Raw genomic sequence first — 7919 nt, 5'->3', positions numbered from 1 at the left:
AGTAGCTGGAACTACAGGCGTGCGCTACCACGCCTGGCTAATTTTTGATTTATTGTAGAAGATGAGGTCTCGCCAAGTTGCCCAGGCGGGTCTTGAACCTGCGGGCCCAGGCAATCCACTCACTCAGCCTCCCAAGGCGCAGGATTACAGGCTGAGCCACCGAGCCCAGCTTGGACCCTCATTTTCTACAGTGGTTGATATCTGGGCTGAGTTCAGTTGCATGTTAAAGATATGCCCCAGCACAGAGCCATCCATTAAAACTCAAGGAGGTGAGGTTTTTTTCCGTTTACTTCTTTTTTATTTCTCAACTCCTGGCATTCAATGAATTCTTTCCTAAAATACTGCCTGAACACAAGCTAAAGAAACAGAAACTTCAAAGACTACACAAAAGTAATACAGTCTCTTCAAAAATACTTTGGAAAAGTCACTAAACAAATGAAGAACTACAGCCTTCATTAAACATGAATAGCAAACATTGGGGAAGAGGCAGAAACTGATTTCCAAAGTTACCTTATTATAATATTCAAATATCTACTATTCAATAACAAAGAATATAAAATAAAACAAAAGGTTTACCTGTGGAAAAAGAAATTAGTTGAGCTAAGACATCATTGACATTAGATTTACTAGATCGTCTCAAAATCAAGTGTCTCAAATCCTTATTACTATGCACCTAAAATAGGTCAAAATACATAGAGAAAAACTAAAAAAACAGCTCAGAAAAATAGAGAAACCCACAATTACAGTGGGAGACACTAACATACTTCTATCGGTAATTGACAGATGAAGTGGGCAGGAAATCAGTAATGTTATAATTTAGCACAACAGCACATAAATCAACTACATTGAATTGATTATTTATAGAATGTATCAACCAACAACAGCAAAGTATGCATTCTCCAGATCATATGGAACACGCGCTACGATAGGCCACCATCCAAACCATAAAACACATCTTAACAAACGTTAAAAATAAAACAAACAAGTAGACTTACAAAGAATGCTCTAAGAACATATTGGAATGAAATTAAAAGTCAATAGAAACATAGAAAAGCGCCAAATAATTAAAGATTAACCCACAAAGTTCTAAATAACACATCAGTCAAAGAAAGTCTCAAGAGAAATTTAAATATTTTAAAGAAATTAAATAAAAGTACATCTTACAAAAATTTGTGGAATACAACACAAGCAGTACCTGGGGAAAATTTAAAGTACTGAATGCACACACTAGAATTTATATTGACTATACTGCATATTTTGCTGCTGTTGATTGGAGAGCTCTGCAAAGCTTTTTAGGTCTAATTGGTCTAGTGTTGTTCAAGTCCTCTGTTTTCTTATTGATCTCTTATCTGGCATTTCTGCTCATTATTGAAAAGTTGGGTATTGCCAGGCACGGTGGCTCATGCCTGTAATCCCAGCATTTTGGGAGAAAGAGATGAGAAGATTGCCTGAGCCCAAGGGGTTTGAGACTAGTCTGGACGAGACCTTGTCACTATAATAAATAAATAAATAAATAAAAATTAGCTAGGCCTGATGGCCCACACCTGTAGTTCCACCTACTTGAAAGGCTGAGGGGGAATGATAGCCTGAGTCCAGCAGGAAAAGGCTGTGCTGGCTGTGAGCATACTACTGCACTCCAGCCTGGGCAACAGAGATGCCAACTCGAAAAAATTAAAAATAAATAAATAATAAAATAAAAATGCATAATAATTATATGCCACAGTTAAGTTGGAATTATTATAGGCAGGCAAGGCTGATTCAAAACTCAAATAATATAATCCATCACACCAATAAAGTATATAGCCAAAATCATATAATGATGTTAATACTTGCAGAAAAACTATAAGGCAAGGGAGGGGGGAAGAAGCATTAAGACTGAGGAAAAGCCAGGCTCAGTGGCTCAGCCTGTAATCCCAGTGCTTTGGGAGGCTGAGGTGAGTGGATTGCCTGAGCCTGCAGGTTCGAGACCCACCTGGGCAACTCTAAAATAAATAAAAAAATTAGCTGGGCATGATAGCACACACCTGTAGTTCCGGCTACTTGTAAGGCTGAGGCGGAAGGATCACCTGAGCCCAGCAGGTGGGGGATGTGGTGGCTGTGAGCGTGCTACTGCCCTCCAGTATGGGGGACGGAGTGAGACTCCAACTAAAAAAAAAAAAAAAATTGAGAAAAACAACAAACAAACAAATTTGGTCACAGAAGAAATAATTGTCTATGTAGAAAATTCAAAGGAACTCACAAATATCTCCTAAAACCAGTAAGAAGCTATAGCAAAATTGCAGAATACAAGATTAATATACCAAAATCAATTGCTTTCCTGTATATGAGCAATGAGCAATTGAATTTAAAATTTAAAACACAACACCAGCCAGCATGGTGGCTCAGCCTGTAATCCCACACTATGGGAGGCTGAGGTGAGTGGATTGCCTGAGCCCCCAGGGTTCAAGACCCGCCTGGGCAACTTGGCGAGACCTCATCTCTACAATAAATCAAAAATTAGCTGGGCGTGGTAGCGTGCGCCTATAGTTCCAGTTACTTGGAAGGCTGAGGCGGAAGGATCACCGGAGTCCAGTAGGTCGAGGCTGCGGTGGTAGGGAGCGTGCCACTGCACTCCGGCCTGGGTGACAGAGTGAGACTCCAATTCAAAAAAAAAAAAAGTCAGTTTTCCACAAGTTGAATTATAGATCCAACACACATCAATAAAAATCCCAAGTTATGTTGTCAATTACAGAGAACTGAGTCTCAAGGTTATATGGAAAGGAACAACACAGAGAATGGTTAACACAATAAAGTACTCATAAGATTGACTCTACCTGATGCTAAGACTTACTGTAAAGCTAGGTAATCAAGAAAGTGTAAAGCCGGGCTCGGTGGCTCAGCCTGTAATCCCACGCCTTGGGAGGCTGAGGTGAGTGGATTGCCTGAGCCCGCGGGTTCGAGACCTGCCTGGGCAACTTGGAAAGACCTCATCTCTACAATAAATCAAAAAATTAGCGGGGCGTGGTAGCGCGCGCCTCTAGTTCCAGCTACTCGGAAGGCTGAGGCGGAAGGATTGCTGGAGCCCAGCAGGTGGAGGCTGTGGTGGCCGGGAGCGACCACTGCACTCCAGTCTGGGCGACAGAGTGAGACTCCAACTCAAAAAAAAAAAAAAAAGTGTAATCTTGTAATATCTGGAAAAGAATAGACAAATATGTCACCAGAGGAGAATAGAAAGCCCAGAAATAAACCCACACAACTACACTCAACAGATCTTTGACCGCAAAGGAGGAACAAAGGAAATTCAATAGTCTTTTGAACAAATGTTGCAGAAACACCTGAACACCCACAGGCAAATAAATGAACTGACAAACAGATGCTGCAACTTTTACAAAATCAACTCAAAGTGGATCATAAACTTAAATGTAAAATGCAAAATTTGGAATGTCTGGAAAATAATTCAGGAGAAACTCTAGACATCTTTGAGTGCAGCAGTGTTTCAGAGGCAACACTGAAAGCACATTCTGTGAATGAGAAAATTGATAAATTGAGCTTTAATAATATAACTTTTATGTTTTGAAAGATACTGTTGAGAATGAAAAGACAGGCAGAGACTGAGCCAAAATATTTGTAAAACACACGTCTGATTTAAAAAAACAAAGAAAAAAAGAATATTCAACATACACAAATAAATCATGAAACTCATTAAGAAAACACTAACCAGCTGGGCTCGGTGGCTCAGTCTGTAATCCCAAGCTTGGGAGGCTGAGGTGAGTGGATTGCCTGAGCCCGCAGGATCAAGACCCATCTGGGCAACTTGGCGAGACCTCATCTCTACAAAAATAAAAAATTAGCCAGGTGTGGTAGCGTGCAACTGTAGTTCCAGTTACTTGGAAGGCTGAGGCGAAGGATTGCCGGAGGCCAGCAGGTCGAGGCTGCGGTGGCCAGGGGCGGCCACTGCACTCCAGTCTGGGCGACAGAGTGAGACTCCAATTCTCAGAAAACAAAAAAAAAGAAAAAAGAAAACACTAACCAATTAATAAAAGGACAAAAGATTTGGAAAGATACTTCACCCAAGATACACAACAAATAAGAATATAACAAGATGCTCAACATCACATGTCTTTAGGGAACTGTAAATTGAAACAGCGAGGTACTACCATATATCTAGTAGAGTGGTTAAAATATAAAACTCTAACCCCACCAAATATTGGTGAAATGGTGAAGCAAAAGGAACTCTCATTTACTGCTGGTGTGAATAGAAAATAGAATAACGCCGGGCTCTGTGGCTCAGCCTGTAATCCCTCGCCTTTGGGAGGTTGAAGTGAGTGGATTGCCTGAGCCCGCGGGTTCGAGACCCGCCTGGGCAACTTGGCGAGACCTCATCTCTACAATAAATCAAAAATTAGCTGGGCATGGTAGCGTGCACCTGTACTTCCAGCTACTTGGAAGGCTGAGCCGGAAAGATCGCCGGAGTCCAGCAGGTCGAGGCTGCGGTGGCCGGGAGCGGCCACTGCACTCCAGTCTGGGTGACAGAGTGAGACTCCAACTAAAAAAAAAAGAAAGAAAAGAAAATAGAATACCATTCTAGAAGACAGTTTGGTGTGTTCTTACAAAGAGAAATAAGGTCTTACCATACGATTCAGCAATTGTACTCTCAGGTATTTACCCAAATGAGTACACAAACATTTATAGCAGCCTTATTCATAAATGCCAAAAAATAGAAGCAACCAAGATGCATCTTTTTTTTTTTTTAAGAGTCTCACTCTGCCGACTAGGTTGGAGTGTAGTGGCAGGCTCACGGGCACCTCAGCCACGACCCGCTGGGCTCAAGTGATCCTTCCACCTCAGCCTTCCAAGTAGCTGGAACCACAGGTGCGCGCCACCACGCCCGGCTAATTTTTTTCATTGTAGAGACGAGGTCTCACCAAGTTGCCCAGGCTGGTCTGGAACCCTGGACTCATGCAATCCTCTCGCCTCAACCTCCCAAAGTGCTGGGATTACAAGCGTGAGCCACCGCGCCCGGCAAGATCTTTTCAATAGGTGAATGGATAAACTGTGGTATATCCAGACAATGGAATATTATGCAGAAAATGAGCTATCGAGCCACAAAAGGGCATGGAGAGACCATAAATGTAGATTACTAAGTGAAACAAGACAGTCTGAAACGGTTACACATGATTCCAAGTAAACAGAATTCTGGAAAAGGCAAAACTATGGAGACAATAACAAGATCAATGGTTGCTAGGGATTTAGGTAGGAGTGATTAGGCTGGAGGGTCAGGGTGGTGGATATGGGAGCCTGCTTTCCACACATTTGGCAGCCCCCGAGTGTAACGGGTGACCTCTGGAGTGAAAGGAGAAACGGGGCATCGAAGGGACCACAGGCACAAAAGGCCTGAGTCGGGGCTCTCTCCTCATGACACTCCCGTCGTCCCTGCACAATCTGAGGGAGACGTGGAGCTGAAGGGGCAGAGCTGCCCAGAGAGGGCTCCAAGCTGGGGCGAAGGCACTGCGCAGGGAAAGGAAAGGACTCCCGGGTCCCGACTGAAGTCCCAGCCCAACTCTGCGACTCTAGAGAACCGAGGGAGGACCTGCACCAGCAGACACTCGGGTCCAGACTCCGGAGCTGCCAACAGGGAGGCCTGTGTACAGCTACAGCCGGGTTCCTGGCAGGTTCCAACAAGCCTCCTCCTCCCTCTCTGGACACCCGCCCCCCCGCACTCACCATTTCCCGGCTTCCGGGGTGTTCCAGGGTCCTCCCTAAGGATCTCTCAGTACCTGAAGAAGGCGGAGCGACAGAGGCTGCAGCAGGGCCATCCAGGCCTCCTAGAAAATAGGGGGTGAAACAGACCGGAGATTGCAACTTCACGCGCCGGCGCAAGAAACAAAGGTTCAGCAGAGCCTGGAAACCGCCTTCGCCTCTCTGGCTGAGCGTCTGATTGGACAGTTCCCACCCCAGAGCCGCTGATTGGATAGGGCTCCAGTCCCCGCCCCCTCAGGCCTGAAATGACGGAGGATGCTCTCCTATACTGGCTGAATGAGGCCAGAACAACTGGCTGCAACCGGGAACTAACCCTGCTTGGTGGTGGTGGGGGGGGACATACAGAGGGGGATTCCCCCCTCCAAACCAGAATGATTTCTTGGAGGGTGGGCCCCTTGTAGTATAGACTTCTCATGCCAGTTAAGTGTTCTAGGAGCCCATCGGCATCAGTGTACCACCTTTCATTGTTAAGAGAGCCTGCATTAGGCGTCCATGAAACTTTTTTGCTGGGGGGGAGGATTCTTGTAACATGTTTGCCCATTTCATGATGGGTAATTTACAGGAACAACCTGTCCACACCGCGCTAAAGTGTTCAGTTTTTGACCCAAATGGCATGACTTCTGTGCCCTACCCTCCCAATTCACCCAATCTCGTCCCCAGCGACATTTTTTCCTGATTGAAAACAGTCCTCAAAGTTATGCCTGGTGGGGGTGCGGTGCAAACTCGTGGATTCTTTGATACTACCATAAAAATATATTTTAAGGCTGGACTTGGTGGCTCATGCCTATAATCCCAGCATTTTGGGAGGCCGAGGTGAGAGGATTGCCTGAGTTCGCAGGTTCGAGACCAGCCAGGACAACTTGGTGAGACCTCATCACTACTATAACTCAAAAAATTAGCCGGGCATGGTGGCGCGTGCCTGTAGTTCCGGCCACTTGGAAGGCTGAGTCAGAAGGATCGCCTGAGCCCAGCAAGTCTACGCTGGGTGGCCGTGAGCATGCCACTGCGCTCCAGGCTTGGCAACGGAGTGAGACTCCAACTCAAAAAATAACAAATAGATAGATAAATAAACAAATAAATAAATTTTAGAGCGGCCAGCAAAGTTTTAAAACAGTTTATTAGCAAGAAGAAGAGAGGAAAGAAAGGACAGGTGAGAGTGTTGTATCAGAAAGCCTGGCATGGACAAGTCTTTCTTGAAATATATCTAAGAAACTAGATATATTTTTACAATTGATATGCTGAAGAAGGTGGAATACAGGTAACCTCTGGAAAGATTGACATCTCTCTGTCTCTGATGGAAGGAGTGGAAGGAAGAAGGTGGTATTTTCCAGATCACATTGTCTTTCCTAGGAGACCTGCCAGATATTTCCAATTCACAAGTGAATAAGCTAAAAGGGGGTTTTGTTATCATATCTATGGCTTTGGTTAGTTAAGGGGTGATATTCAGCTTTCTCCCTTCCACTGGGAGCCTAAAAGATTTTGTGATTATTATGCTAAACCATGAACTGAAAAGTTGGGCTGTTTTATTCTTACATCTTTTGGGGCTTTCTTTAGATTTGCTGAGGATGTAGGGTAGCCAGTCAGCCTGGCCTGCAGTAAAAAAAAAAAAAAAGTAATAAAAAATGTCTGAACGCTTCCTAAAACCTGCCTATAGGAAATTTATCTATCTATGTCTAAACTGTGCTAGCTACTCTGCCTCAACTGTTAAGTGCTTTGCCAATGTGGAAGAGGTGAAACAAAAAACAGTAGAAGCCCTAAAAGGCATCAAAATGGCTAAGTTCAAAAACTGTTTTGAGCAGTAGAAAAAGCCTCTCAATAGGTGTATTGCATCAAACGGGGAGTACTTTGAAGATGACTAAAGTTTAAACATGTAAGAATAAATGAAGTTTAAACATATAAGAATAAATACACAATTAAAATACGCAATATAAAATACACAATTTTTTATAAATAAATTCCAGGTTTTTTGAATCCTCCCTTGTACATAAATATACACATTACTGAATTATATATATGTGTGTGTGTGTGTGTGTGTGTGTGTGTGTGTGTGTGTGTGTAAAAATTTTATTCACAAATGGAAACAAAATAATGACAATTATTTTAAAGTTTCAGTCTTAGCCGGGCTCAGTGGCTCAGCCTGTAATCCTGCGCCTTTGGGAGGCTGAGGTGAGTGGATTGCC

This window comes from Carlito syrichta, unplaced genomic scaffold, assembly GCF_000164805.1.
Source record: "Carlito syrichta isolate Samal-C Ts95f unplaced genomic scaffold, Tarsius_syrichta-2.0.1 Scaffold307839, whole genome shotgun sequence".
NCBI classification, from domain to species: domain Eukaryota; kingdom Metazoa; phylum Chordata; class Mammalia; order Primates; family Tarsiidae; genus Carlito; species Carlito syrichta.
This window is presented reverse-complemented; position numbering follows the sequence as displayed.